General features: G+C 33.3%; 1 pseudogene across 1 annotated transcript; it reads left to right on the top strand.

Moving 5' to 3' along the window:
• The first annotated feature begins 1,030 nt into the window (after nucleotides 1-1,030).
• On the top strand, nucleotides 1,031-15,836 carry LOC148199397 (uncharacterized; annotated as a pseudogene). Its single transcript, XR_015786225.1, has 14 exons — nucleotides 1,031-1,207; nucleotides 1,310-1,397; nucleotides 2,215-2,317; nucleotides 2,650-2,734; nucleotides 3,023-3,100; nucleotides 3,889-4,305; nucleotides 7,567-7,642; nucleotides 7,730-7,906; nucleotides 7,994-8,047; nucleotides 9,666-9,755; nucleotides 9,843-9,911; nucleotides 13,675-13,721; nucleotides 14,098-14,810; nucleotides 15,461-15,836. The product of XR_015786225.1 is annotated as an uncharacterized LOC148199397 (transcript).
• Nucleotides 15,837-16,120: the final 284 nt, after the last annotated feature.

The following is a 16,120-nucleotide window of genomic DNA, read 5'->3' as shown; positions in this document are numbered from 1 at the left end:
ATATATATATATATATATATAAACTTTTTTCTTTTCATGATACTGATCTAGAAAATAGAAAATAACGAAAAAAAAAACAAGAAAAAGAACTAAAAGTAAAACACATTTTAAAATAAATAATTATCTACCCTAGACCTAAAATTAAAAAATATTCATTTCTATAAAATAATTTTTTATTACAATATAAATGTGTTAAAATATATAATAAATAATATATTTTGTTATCTTATTTTACATATAATAAATAAAATCATTATATATATATATATATATATATATATATATATATATATATATATATATATTATATTATATGAATGTATGTAGGGAAAAAAGAGTCAAATTATTAAGTTTGTATTTCGTTGTTGACGTGGCCTCCATCATCCCCATCCTTCATTTATTGTGGGATTATAATTTTTTTATAAATTAAAAATATTATTAAACCTTTCAAATCTGAATGCATAAAGTTAAGAATTTTATTACTTATAAAAAGATTGTTAATAATATTTTGAAATTCTTAAAGTAATTAACTTTTAAAAAGACTGATTTTTTTATTGATTTTACTTTTCTCTCTGAACCTTATATTTCTTATAAATTTGTTCAGTAATTTTTTGTAATTTTAAATGTGTTTGTTTGAAAGTCGTATAATATTTTCAAATCTTATAAAAAAAAATAAAGTGTTTAATTTTTCTAATTTTAATGATATAATTAAAATTTATCAAAATATAAATTACAAAATCCTTATCATAATTTATATTGTAAAAATCTTAACATTTAGTTCGATTTTGTTTTTAAAATTGAAAGATACTCTTTAAAAAATATGGAAACTCAATATTGCCCTATTTTTTAATGGGAGTCGTCGGCTACCGTTGACAAAAGTCCAAATCTAAAATCCTATTTTGTTTGAAGCTCATCGTCCATACCGTGCACCTTCATACAGGGGATCCTCACACACACACACATAATCATTCAGTTCAGTATATTATTTTTTAATCGCTATTTATTTATTTGTATGATATTAGGGATTCGAACCCTCACTCTCGCACTCACATCTCTTCGCTCTTCAAAAAACCACAGCATGGCGCGTTCTTGTCCCAGTCCGTTACAACCTGCGATGCTTTTGGGCGCTCCTTCTTTTCCCAACGCCATTGCTTGGTCCGACGACAACCTCATTGCCGTTGCTTCCGGCCACCTCGTCACCATTCTTGTACTGAATCCAACCTTCACCAAGTTGAATGCGCTATTCACTTTCCTTTCTCTTTTTTCCATGGAATAAGTTTGTTCCTTTGATTTTCTTTCTTATTTTCAGAGACCTGATTTGCCTGTTGGTGGACCACGAGGCGTAATTAAAATCGTCCCAAGCCAGCCTCTTTGTGTAGGACTTGTAGAAAGACAAGGTACTGCCATTACTGCAACCTTCATTCTGAAAATCATTCGTTAATTAGTCATTAGTGTTTTGCTTCGCTTGTTTAGTGCATTAGTTAGTTCGATGGGCTGTTTTGGCGTGTCTTATCTATGGTGAATGACTCAAATTAGTGTGTATAAGTGTAGCTAAGCATCACTTCATGAGCTTGTTCTTTAAGATGAGTTAGTTTCTTTTCCAAATTTAATATGGTATAGAACTTATCCCAGTAGATGTCGTTGGATTTATTATCTGGCCACCTGTACATGTTCGGTCTTGCCTACTTTGTCTACTTTATGCTTGAGATGTTTAGTCTCTTAATTCGAGGTGTGTGTTCAAAATTTGACATGGGATTTATGAGCGGGGGCAACCCTCATCTCATCAACTAGCTTTTGAGGTTGAATTAGGTCTAAGTTGAAATTGTAAGCTGATATCGGAATGTATCCTAATGGTTATTATTGGACTGATGGGGCCACTGATTATCGGTCACTTGTAGATGTCCAGCTTTTTTGAACTTCAGGAAAGGGATATCTAGGCCTTGGCGTGAGGAGTTGTGTTAGAGATCTCTTGTTGACTAGTAATGTCGTAAAAATAATGCATATGAGGGGGAGTCTTCCTCATTTATGAATTGATTGGGTTAAGTTAGCTAAAACCCCAAATTTAAGATTAAGCAACATTATTATTATTAGTGTAGTGCCTATAGTTAAAATTTCACATGTGATGATGTTGAATGTGAATGAGAAATTTCACTGGCCTGTTACCAACCGCGTAGTGTTAACACATAATTTTTACATGTTGGAATTGATTTGCAGATTTACTCTCTGGATGCCTCCTGCCAACGGCTTTGTATAGGGATGATAAGCCTGTGGTCCGATCAATATCATGGTCTCCGCTTGGCATGGCTGCTAATTCAGGGTATGGATTTCAGTTTTCTTGAATAATTTCATGTATCCTAGAACTAGAAGGCAATTATAGACTCAGTCTTTTTGGCACATGTTGAATTGGTCATGTAATTGTGGGATAGTTTGTCTCCAGGTAGCACTTTTTGACAAGATGATTCTAGATTTTGAATCTCTGATTTTGCAGATGTAAAACTCTATATGACAGTGATTTTTGGTTTCAAATATCTGATTTGATAGAGTAGGGCTTCCTAGGATCATAGTTTGCTTCTAGCAGCATCATATTTTGTTCATTCATGAAAAAATCAATATGATTTTATGGATTTTTAAAGATATAACTTGCTACAGATGTTTGATCGCTGTTTGCACCTCTGAAGGACATGTGAAGATTTATCGTCCGCCTTTTTGTGATTACTGTGCTGAATGGATTGAGGTATGTATTATTGAGAAATTGTCAATATTTCTTCACAAATATTGTACATTTATGTAAATTACGTTTCTTTTTAAAATTCATGTTGAGATACTTAGGTTTAATTGAATCTTGAACTCTTAAGAATTTCTTGAATTCCTGTGTATATGTCATATCATACCTGTATTGTATTAAGTATTTGGGGTTCATTCTATTTCCCATATATGAATTTTGCTATATAAAGAAATGAATATTTTGATGTTATATGTGTAGACTGCTTTAAGTATAATATGTCGATCTTATTTTGTTCAGGTTGTGGACATAACTAAAAGGCTGTATGAGAATCTTAAATGTACAGAGTTTCGAGGTATAGGGATTGCCACATTGGATGTAAGTTATCTTATTTATGTTCTTGGACCTTGGTTGGGTTTCTTTTTCTAAATTTCCTTCTGGTGAATTAGTTAACAAGACAGGTTGTACCTGGGATGCATTTTATTCTTATTCCTTATATCTATCAGATGCTTGTAGAAAAGCTAAGATAAGTTTATAACATGTGAAAAACAGTTTTAAATGACATATGTGGAGTGTGCATGAACTAGTTTTTGTTACTTAGATTATTTATGTGCCTCGTCAAATGTGCATATACAGTTCAAGATATGTTCATAAATTTTGCTGTTTTGATGTTTGTGCAACGATCTTTATTGTGTCTAGTGATTCCAATGATGGACTTTTATTGCCATCAGGTTGTCAACGTTAATATGCTTGTTCTAGCCCCTACGACAAATGCTATCTAGTGTGCTAAGACACGAGTCAAGCAAACAAAATAGAAATATTGTATCAAAAGAGAGAGTACTTCAATGCTTTCTATTTTAAGTAATTGGATGTATTTAATACATCTTAATCATTGGCCTTAGGGCACTCGTTAGCAAAACCCTTTTCTTAAATAACAGAATTCCTTTGATGTTTCTTACCAGATTCATAAAAAAGAAATAGTAAAAGAGCACCACCACAGGACTTGGTGTAAAACTTTACCAATATTTAGTTAATTATGCAGCATTTTCTCATGCAAATCGGGGTTAATTTTGATTAGAAACAATTTGTTTATGAGCCTTCTAAAAGATGACTATGGTTTGCATTTATTTGATTGTTAGTAGCCTAATATTAGATCATTCCTGCAGAAAAATGCATCAGATCGAATGGATTCTTTGTATAATCATAATGGGAAATTGTTAAAAGAAAAGCCTGAGAACCACTGGCCCCCTGATAAGTGCTGATCAATATGCTTCTCGTAGTGCAATGCTATGTTCCCTTGTTGTTTCATGGTCTCCCTTGCTGCATTTAGCATCTAAATATTATCCAGTTTGCGGTTCTTTCAGTCTGCTTGCTATTGGAGGGAAATCTGGTAAAATTTCTTTATGGAGGTTTCATCCACCAGATTGTTACACTATTGACGACAAAGATGTTCCAACTACTGTGAAGTTTCTTGGCCTCCTTCATGCACACAATTCTTGGGTTACTACTATAAGTTGGTTGTTGTTTGCTTCTGATCCTTCAAATCCTCAAATTTTATTAGCTTCTGGAAGCTCTGATGGGAGGTGAGTTTAAGCATGCTTAGGCAAGTATGTTATATCTATTCTCGGTCTGATTTCATCTCATTAAACGACTAATATGCACTTCTGGAACTTAGGCGAGATTTTTTATTGGAGCTTTATTTGCATCATTGTAGTGACAATGGGAGTTACACCTAATGACGTGGAGAAAAAATTTCAGAGCTGAGATTTTTTTTTCTGAATTTGCTTTAGCTTGTTTACCTTTTAGTAGAGTGATATTATTGAATATAGTAAACCTAGGTATAGGTTTAATCTCTCCTGTGTTTAAAACACACATAGGTTAACATTTATAATGAAGAATGATATATGGCAACCAAACATAAATTTGGTAAATAGAAGATATTGTTAAAAGCAATATCAACTTTATTTACCAATATCAAACAATAGCAAAAGTCTATGTTTCTCTAATTAACATAAATTGTAACATATCTAACACTCTCCCTCAAGCTGGTACATATAAATCGTATGTACCAAACTTGTTACAAATATAATCAATTCTTGGTTCTCTTAAAGCTTAGTGAAAATATCTGCTAACTAATCATTTGAGTTAACAAGATGTCTCCATATACAATCATTTCTTCAAACAAAATGACAGTCAATCTCAATGTGTTTGGTCTTTTCATGAAAGACCGAATTAGAACTGATATGAAAAGTCGCCTGATTGTGACATATAAGTGTCATTTGAGTGACATCTCCAAATTGTAACTTTCTAAGCAATTGCTTAAGCCAAACAAGTTCACTTGTGGCTGAGACCATAGCTCTATATTCTGCTTCTGCACTAGATCTTGTCACAACACTTTATTTCTTGCTCTTCCAAGAAATCAAGTTACCATCAATGGAGACACAATTCCTGGAAGTAGATCTCTTGTCAAAAAGAGATCCTACCCAATCAACATCTGAATAGCAAACTACTTTTGTATAGTTATTGGAACCACATAACAAACCTTTTCTTGAAGATCCTTTAATGTACTTTAATATACGGATTGCATTCCAATGATGTTCACATGGGAAATTGAGAAATTTGCTCACCACACTAATTGCAAAGGAAATGTCAGGATGAGTAATTGTAAGGTAATTTAATTTCCCAACCAATCTTCTATATTGCTCGGGATTTGAAATAGGCTCCCCTAATTTGGTAGGAGTTTGGTATTAGGACCCATGGGTGTGTAAACATGTTTTGAATTCATTAACCCAATTTCCTCCAAAATATTAAATGCATACTACCTTTGAAATATAGCATACCATCGTTAGATTGTGCTACCTCAATACCCAAGAAGTATCTGAGTTTACCAAGATCTTTGGTTTAAAAATGGTGACCGAAGTGTTGTCATCTGGGATATACCATGGTGGTCATTGCCTGTAAGAACAATGTCATCAACATATACTATCAAATAGACATATCCAACACTTAGTGACGGTAAAAGACTGAATGATCTGCCTCACTTCGAGTCATACCAAATTGTTGAACCACATTGCTCAATTTGCCAAACCAAGCCCTAAGAGACTATTTTAGGCCATATAAAATTTTGTGAAGATGACATACAAATCTAGAAGACGCCCCCTGAGCAACAAATCTGAGATTTTTCTCCATATAAATTTCTTCCTACAAATCTTCATTGGGGAAAGCATTTTTGACATCCAGTTGATAAAGAGGCCATTGTTGAAGTGCAGCCATGGCCACAAATAAACGAACAAAAGTAATCTTTGCCATTAGAGTAAAAGTATCTCCATAACCTACAGGTCCCTGATTGGAACCATGCTCTGATACCATGTTAAGAAATGGATTTTAAGCTAACTCAATCCAACAAAACCAATTTGTAAGGTGACGTTTGCACCCACTCATATACTCTAAATTTGCCTTATCTCTAGTCAATGTGAGACTTCCAACACAACCCCCTCACGTCGAGGTATATAATTCTGGTATGTGGGACTAGACATTAATGGGTGGTTCGGTAGCGCCTCGTAGCGGGTGAAACAGTATTCCTAACAAACAACAAATATTCCGATAGCGGGTGACACAATAGGTTGAACAAATAAGAAATCTCGGTAGGATAAACTCTAAATCATGGCTTTGATACCATATTGAGTGTCTAAAACACACATAGGGTAAACATATTTATAATGAAGAATGATACAAGTATATATGACAACCAAATATAAATATGGAATATAGATATGGTAAATAGAAGATATTGTTAAAAACAATATCAACAATATCTACCAATATCAAACAATAGCAAAAGTTTATGTTTCCTTAATTAACATAAAATGCAATATATTTAACAATTTGTAATAATAATGATTACAAAAGTAAATAATCATAGACATTCTTATTCCAACACTCCTCTCAAGTTGGAGAATAGATGGTTTCTATTCTTAGCTTGCATATAACTCTTTCAAAATTTGAATTGCACACTCCTTTGGTAAGATTTTCTGCAACTTGACCTTGTGAATCTTTGAGGGTACAAATGGAGTACAAATCAAACCACCTCGAAGCTTTTTGTTGTCAGCTAAGAACAATAGCTAACCTTCTTTGAAAATTAATAATAATTAAGTGTTACTATTTCCAACAATCTAGTCAAAATTCATCTGGTTTCTCCTTATCTATATAATATTCACTTTGGTATTAGCAATGTTGGCACCAACACACAGGAAAGAGGTACTTTCAAAATTCCAAATGACAATTTGTAGACTGCAACCATTTATGGCCCATTAGAATTCAAACGTGTTCTTAGGACGCACAAATATTAACCTTTTACATCCTATGTACATTGCATGGACTTGAAACCTGTCACATTAACCTAAAAGTAAACTTGTTTGATTAGACTGAAGTTGAAAACATGTCTTTCATTTTTGCCATTCATCCATTTTAAATGTTCAATCTTTCTAAATCTTAGTTCTCTCGTGAAAAGAGACATTTTTTAATTTATTTTAATGCTTTTAATGGAAGAAACTGAACATGTCTCCATCAGGAAAAGGTAGGGAAAGACTCCATGATGTTTGATTTTTCAGCTAAGTCACTCACCGTTTACCATCTTATGCTTACAAGAACAAAAGCTGTAGATTAATCCCTAGAGAAGTGCACTTTCAAACTTTTTATTTTCATATTATTCATTCAAGAATCTTGTATTGGCATATTCCTGTACACTTCCCTTGTACTCCAATTGGATTGACCTTTTTGTAAGATGTTACATTTTGTTACTAGCATCTTAATTTAGCTGAAAGTATCATGTATGTTCTTTGCAGTGTGAAGATTTGGTTGGCTGACAATGACAAATTGCTGTCCAAAATGGATCAAACTTCCTTCTCGCTATTGAAGGAGGTACATGCTACTCATTTTCTGTATCAGTTTTCATTTCCCTCGGCTTTTTCTGAATAATTCGTAAGTGCATCTTTGAATTCCAAATAGGTTATGACACAAAATGCTGTCCCAGTTTCTGTACTCTCAGTAAATGTGCATGTTCAATACCCTTCGAAGATTCTTTTAGCCATTGGCAAAGTTTCTGGTTCATTTGAAATATGGCTATTCGACATATCTTCAAGGGAATTTGATAAGCTTGGCTCATATTATGCTCATGATTATGTCGTAAGTTTTTCCCCTCTTTTTCTTTTGGAGTTAGTTGAAAAGAAAAGCAGGCTATCCTCTGATCTCTACATTTTTTAATTCCTTTAGGTTACGGGATTGGCCTGGGCATTCGGTGGAAGATTTTTATACAGCTGTAGCCAGGTTATAATCTTTTTCTTAAGTGATTTGACTATTTTTGTATACGTTCAATTTATGACTTTGGCAGAAAAGAAATATCATACTTACGTGGACATAAAATACATTGCTTGATCCATACCAAGTTTCTTCAGCATTTGTATCTTCGTTTCTACCAATTACATTCATGATTTTCATTTCCATGGTTAAACATGCTTTGATAATTGTGTAGATTATATGGATTACAGTTGGATCCCTGCACATTAGAAAGACAAAAGGGAAAGGAAATCACAGGGAGAGAGAATTTGAAAAGTTACTTAATTTGTGATTTTTGTATTTTGGAATTAAATCATTATGGGATCTGACTACATAAGTGCCTAATTATAGTCGAAAGGCTGTTGCCAAATCTGTTAGTCTCTGAAGTCTGTTACAGAAGATTCTAGAACCTTAGAACTATATAACTAACTGTGAGATTTTAACATATCCAGAGGCATGTTAGGGCAATGTATTTGTTAAAGATATGATAATTACATCAAATAGGGAAATATGATATGATTTATTACATTAAACGGGAAAATATGATATGATTTGATTACACCTGTAGAGAAATATTTGCTAATATTTCTCATTATTAACTATTTGTTTTATTCCTTATCAATGTATATCTTCTTCATTATAAATAAAAATACTTGTGTTACATATGAAATTATAGCAGTACTATACACTGTACACGGAGTTCATCTTATACTTTCTCGGTCTCTCTTTTCTCAACATCTCAATTATAATATTTTCAAAGACAAATTTTACCTTCTATGTCCAATATGATAGACGGTGTAGCCTACAAATATGCATCTATTTTAGCAAAGGGGCGTTTTATTTGGATTATAGGGTCTGAGAAATGAAAATAAAGTGTAAAAAGACCTTTAAGAATGTGTAGAAAGGGCAGTCTGTTAATAAAACTGCAGTGAAAAAGGCATGGTCCTTAAACTGAAAGGGAGCTTGGCTTGAGCCAGGAATACGAGACCTGTTTCTACTATATGCATGTGTTTCATTTCTTCTGACTCATTAAAGATGAGTGACAATAGAGTCTTTGTACAATTTCCAAAATGGACAGAAAAGACATAAAACTCCCCCATCTGAATTTGTTTGAAGGCTGAAGTTTAGTGTTAAACTACAATTCAACTGTAGACTTAAACTAGCAAAATAATGGAAGTGTGTTAGATTTTTGTTTTGAAATATAAGTTTGCATTTGAAAAACGATAGTAGCCACTAGATGCTGCTCCTCATAAATCAGCATTACCCATTTCTAGAGGAACAACTAGACTGTAGTTGAAGCAATAGAACTTGAAACTCTTATTCTCTTAAACAACTAGACTAGTTAGTTTTCATACTGAAGAAAAAACTTGATACCAAGAATGATTAATTTTCCGCATATGTTAACTGGAGAGCTTGAAAGCAAAATTAGTTAATTATATTATGCATTGAGCTTTGTACAGTTTAAAATACATTCAGCAAGATGTTGCATGATTCTCTCCCACTTTTTTGTATGGTTGCTAAAGTGTCTTTCAATTTTTGTTTTTGTGCTTTTAATGTGTATTGATTAGATGTATTTATAATGGATGGATTATTATTTGAACGTTGATAGGATAATTTAGTGCGTAGCTGGATTTTGCGTGAGAATCATCTTGATGAAGTAACTCTCAATTCTGATATGCCCCGTGACAGCTCAATCAATGTATGTTACTGTTATCTTTATAGCTACCATTCCTTTTGAGTACGATCTTTTTTTTCCCTACTAAATTATACTTATTTTTCCTTTCAGATTTCGAGAGATGCATTTGATTCATGTTTTGGTGTAGCAGTGTCCCCTGGAAATCTTGTCATTGCTACTGTATGTTTTTTTTTTCGTTCAGATTTTGCTATTGTACATCAATCCTTGACATATTCGTATTCTTTAAATGCATCAAAATGATGTGGTTCTTAAATGCCCAAATAGTGTGTATTATATGCCCTAATGTCTAGGAAATTAAAGAAGAGTATAAGTTCACTAAGTTTACCCGTGGTCAGTCCCCTGAACTTTTCTCCATGGGTGGGATTGGGTTATAGATGAATACTTTTAAGCATATGCGGAGTCAAAGGGCTTATGGGGATCTTTTGTTAATGTATTTTATTATGTTTTTATTAATCTTTATTAGATTATTTTTTACCTTTAATATATTGCTGTTAGAATTTATCAGCAATTATTTCTTGTAAATACGAAATGCCCTATAATCCCCTCCTTTATTGCATATCTTTTGTAATTTCCCATATTAATATAAAATTATTCCATGATGGCTATTTAAGAAAAGTGGACTGCAAAATACAAACATTTTTTTCTAAGCAAAGAAATCATGTCATATACTATGCTCTCTCTTGCCTTGACATTTTGACATGGTATCAGAGCTTGGTCTTTAAATTGTGGTCTTTTCTTGGGTTCTAGTGTGTTTCTTGTGAGTATCTTGGGGTTGGAGTAAAGCACCTCTTAAGGATGGTATCTTCATTTTGTCTTGATCCTAAAAGTTTCGTGAGTTCGTTGCACCGCAAACGCAGGTTTTAGAACCTACCCTCCGTCTTCATACGTAGCACTCACAAGTTCGTGAGATTGGTGTTGTCTACTCGGCTGGTGAGCTCCTTCACAAACTATGGAACGATTCAAGCTTGGTTTTGTGTATGAAAGACGTCGTCCCATCCTCTTAGTACCCTTCATGATGATGCTCTAACACTTGATCCTGACCCACCTCCTGCACTGGAACTTGTTCTGTTTGTTCTACCTCTTTGCTGGTCCACTCTGTTTCTTCATCAACTACCTTGTCTTCTATTTCTATTCCTTCTAGTTATACCTAGGCTATGGAACATGAATGTTGGAAAAAGGCAATACAAAGAACTTTAGGCACTTCAAGAAAATCACACATGGGACATTGTGTCTTGTCCTTCAATGATCAAACCTATTGGAAGTAAATGGGTTTTCTCTGTCAAGCTTCGATCTGAGGGCTCTTTAGATCGCTATAAAGCTCGATTAGTAGCTCTTGGTAATAGACAAGAGTATGGGATTGATTATAAGGAGACATGTTCTCTTATTGCCAAGATGACTACAATTCGGACAATCCTTGCTCTTGTTGCTTCTCAATCTTGGCAATTGCATCAAATGGATGTGAAGAATGTCTTTCTTCACAGTGATCTCAAAGAAAAAATCTACATGAAACTTCCTTCTGGTTTGCTTTCTTCTTCTACTGATATTTGTAAACTATGACTTTCCTTGTATAGGCCTAAACTTGGATCCTTTGGTTTGGTTTGAGAAGTTTCGTACTAATCTACTTCAGTTCTCCTTCACATAGAGTCAATATGACTATTGTCTCTTCTTTCACAAGTCTTCCACTATATAGTTCTCCTTTTGATTTATGTGGATGATTTCATCATTACAAGAACTAATCATGACTTATTTAAGAAGTTGCACATTGAGCTAGATGCAACATTTCACATGAAAGATCTTGGATAGTCACCTATTTTTTAGGATTGGAGGTACGTCATCGATCCAATGGAATATTTTTAAACCAACAAAAGTACATTCAAGATTTGATTCAATTGGAGAGTTTAGATGGAACTTTGTCAGTTGATACTCTTATGGAAGTCAATGACAAGTACCAAAAAGATGAAGGAGATATTTTGTCGGATCCCACTCTATTGGTGTTTGGTAGGAAGTCTTATCCACATAACCAATACTCAACCTGACATTTCGTATGTTGTTCACCAGGTGAGCTACTTTATGCTTGCTCCTCATCATCTTCATTTTGCTGTTGTTTGTCGCATTATTCGATACCTTAAAGGGTCACCTACACTTTGGTCATTCTTTCCAAAAGACTTATTCTTTACAACTTGTGGCATATAATGATGCTAATTGGGCAAGTTGTCCAGATACTCGTTGATCTACTAAAGCTTGGTGTATGTTTTAGTGGTGCCTTAATTTCTTGGAAATGTAAGGAGTAAGATCATGTTTCTAAATCTTCTACTGAGGCTGAATATAGTTCAATGCATCTGCTTGTGCTGAAGTTGTGTGGTTACTTGATCTTTTGGAGCAGCTTGGGTTTTCTCAACCTACATCTACACCTATTCATGTCGATAATATGAGTGCTATTCAAATTACTGCAAATCCAGTGTTTGATGAATCTACCAAGTATAATGAAGTAGATTGTCATTATATTTGGAAAGCCTTGACCAACACTGTCAACTCTCTACTTTACATCTCCCCTATTCACTTACCATAATCAATTTGAGGGGGGGGGGGGGGGGGGGTGTTAATGTATTTTATTACTCTTTATTAGATTATGTTCTATCTTTAATAGATTGCTATTAGGTATCAACAATTACTTTCTGTAAATAGGAAATCTCCTATAATCCATCCCTTTATTGCATTTCTTTTGCAATCTTCCATATTAATGTAAAAATATTCTATGCTGCCTATTTAAGAAAAGAGGGTTGCAAAATACAAGCAAGCTTTTCTAAGAAAAAAATCATGTCATATACTATGCTCTCTCGCCTTGACATTTTGACATCTTTGACCTACTCAAGTAGAACGGAAACCACCTTGCCTTTTTTTTTTGGCTGTTGCTGCAGAACAGAGGCAAAGGCAATCGGAGGAATGCTTCTTTTGGTGAAATGCCTGGGTAAATGTGTCCCTTTTAGATGGTTGTTGTGGATAAGGGGCGCATTTTATGTAAAATTCCTTATATCCTGGGATTTGAATGTCACCCTTAAGCTCTTGTCTTTTTTGTTTTGTTTTTGTTGAAGCCCCTTAGTCTTTTGTCTGAATCACAAATATTAATTCCCTAGCTCGACTTTCTATAACTTATTTTATGTGAACAATCTTTTCCATGATAGAGCGAGGTTTTTATGTTCCGTGGTGTTTGATTGTAATTTACTATTTATTCCATTATTCTTGTAGATAATACAAAGAAGTGAGAGCTGACTTTGTAGTTCACCAATCATTCCTTAACCCTAATTAATTGAGTTCTAACAATTTATGTTAATCTTAGGTTCCAACCTGCTACATATGTCACTTTTTTCCTGTCTTTTTCTCAAAGAGGCATTATGTTGACTGGGTTAGTTGATAATTGGCTAAATAACAATAACCAGAGCATGAGAAATAAATATGTTGCCACATAACATAGCAATTCATTTTCATCTTTAATATTTTTTAGGCTAAATTACAAGTTTGGTCTACCTTTTATTCCTAATCTTTGATTTTGGTTTCCCTAATTTCATTTTTGTGATTTTAGCTTCTATATTTTCGAAAACTGAAATTTTGGTCCAAATCTCATTTTTAAATGCATTTATTTCTTTTATTTATTGATCAATTGAACCTTAAATCTAACATATCATTTAAGCTACGGTTAGAAAAATAATTAGTTTAACTAAATTATGAAAAATAATACAAATTTGTAAAGTTGAGAATTAAACCAAATTTGCATATTTTCTAAAACATGGTGACTAAATAAGGGAACCAAAATCACATATCAGGATTTAAAGAGGAACTGAAGTTGTGATTTAGCCTATTATTTTATTTGCTTGGATCATATTTGAATATGTTATGTTTGATTATTATTGCTTATTCATTGCAGGTTCATTGCTTTGATATTGAGAAATTGAATCGAATGTATGAAGGAAGGTATAAACTTGATTTGCAAATTATTATTTTCTTGCCTTTTCTTATTGTTGAGTATGTGGAGAGACATACGTATTTTTATTGGTTACCTATAATTTGGAATTTGGCACCAATTGGAAGTATACTATTTACAAAATTGCTATTCAAGTCAATCATGTTAAAAGTAGCAAAAGAATGGCAACGGATAGAAATCTTGTACGTATACAATGATTATTCTGACATTCGACTTATTAAAGTTGAAAACAAGAACAAGTGTAATTTAATGTTTATATACTAGGTCTTCTATTTTTTTTTGTACCACTTGTCCTTCAAAACATGGGTTTCATGAAAGAAAAAGTATACATGTGGAAATTTGAAATTTTTCTTGAACTTTGGACAGGATTCTGAGGGCAGCCATTGATTACTTTTGGATTGGAGGGCTACAAATGGATGTTCAGCTGAAATCTCCTTTTTCATGTTGCATTGAAGGAAATTCTAGTTATCTGGAAAAAGAATTAATTTATTGGGGAACCAATATCATATGGTCTTTAAACCAATTCAATTTCATGATAAACCTTTGGTTCTTTGGGATATAATTACAGCATTATTGGCGTTGAAGGATCACAATTCAAAATATGCAGAACATATAATCATTAAGTGGATCGCATCATCATTCCTTCAATTAGATATGGATCTTTCCTCTGAAAAAGTTTTATCATTTGTCTCTTCAAGCTTGTCAGATATTCCATCTCGACTGCTGCATTTGTTCAACATAATCTGTAGACGTGTAATATTAGCAGAGCTGGATGCTGATCAAATAACTGGATTAACCAGAAAGGTTGAAAAGCTGGAAACGGTATGTCCTGCCATGGAAAAACACATTACAAAGTGGACAGAAATTCTTCTGAGCAGTGAAAGGGAGCTCCGGAAAAGGCTTGTGGGTTTCAGTTTTTCCATTTACCGAACTAGCATGTCCAATCCTGAAACATCTTCCCAACATGGTTGTTGGTATCCAGTTGGACTAGCACAGATGGAACAATGGATTGCTGCAGACCAGAAACATTTAGGTGACCAGTTGAAAGCCATTGTTTCAGAAGTTAGTCACAAGAAAAGGTACTTTTTAGATTTTAGATATTGTTTCTTTTTACTGTTTGTCATCTGTATAATGATTTTTTTATTCACTCTACTTATGTGCATAAATATTTTTTGTCCCCGAGGATAATCAAATGTCAATCTGAGTAACATATACTTGAAAAAGAGAATGAGTTTATTATATTCATTCATATCAATTACATTTTCCTTACCTCTGTCTGTAATAATCTAATCTTCTAAAAAAGAGAAATAAGGAAACAATATACTAAAATATAATCTAGAAGATCCTACAATATTTTCTCTAATTAGAAAATTCTATAGATATTTTTTCTAATTAAGAAAATTCTATAAATATTTCTCTAATTAGAACACATATACATTGGCATTTTTCTGAAAAAGGTTATCTTCCAGTTTTGCTTTATGTGCACACTTGCCCTAGTTTTTATTTGTAAATTTTTGTTTGTACATATTTCCCTTGCGGTAGTTCAAAACTATATATCTAATTGCTCCTGCAACAACCATAAGCTTTTAAAATTGTCATACAAATACGGATATATATCTAATTGCTCCTGCAACAACCATAAGCTTTTAAAATTGACATACAAATACGTAGATTTGGTTCAAAACTTCAAATATGATAATTATACTAATGTGTTTCTCTTAAAATGCAGGTTCCTGGCCAATAGATGTTCAGCAGTGGAGACATGCAGTTTTTGTTCAGCTTCCGTTCCATTTGAATCCCTGAGTTTGGTTTTTGTCAATGTGAAAATTCCAGTGATGATGATGTTAAGTCTCACAGGTTACTAAGATGTGTTGTTTGTATGCAGGTTTGCCCCATTACTCCCTTGTGGTATTGTGTCTGTTGCCAAAGGTCAGGGTTTAGATTGGCACCAGAGCCACTTTTTAGAATGTCTTCATTTCATGTAGATTCAGACTCTTTCATTAAATCTTCTCTCAAGCGTGTCCTCAAAACCGTTTTGTCCCTTTTGTGGGATACTGCTACAGAGACAACAACCAGACTTTCTCCTCTGTCCTAGACCCGTATAAGAATATTTAATATTATTTTTATACAAGTAGTTTATTTTTATTAAGAGAAGTAATCATTTACTTCAAAAGTTCTTGGAAGCTGCAAAGTAAAAAATGTAAATATTTTTTCAAGGTAAGATTATTTGAACAAGTTGATTTATGGCTTTCATCCTTTTGACGATAGAGTGGGGAGGGAGGATTCCTTGTATAAAAGGACTGATTTCATTGTAAATGTTAACATTATCATTGTATAGATAATAGAAGAGAAATCCGTAGTTCATGAAGCATGTGTTTAACCTCATTGA

The sequence above is a fragment of the Vigna umbellata genome, chromosome 4 (assembly GCF_029865625.1).
Source record: "Vigna umbellata cultivar VRB3 chromosome 4, Vumbellata_1.0, whole genome shotgun sequence".
Lineage (NCBI taxonomy): Eukaryota > Viridiplantae > Streptophyta > Magnoliopsida > Fabales > Fabaceae > Vigna > Vigna umbellata.
This window is presented reverse-complemented; position numbering and strand designations above follow the sequence as displayed.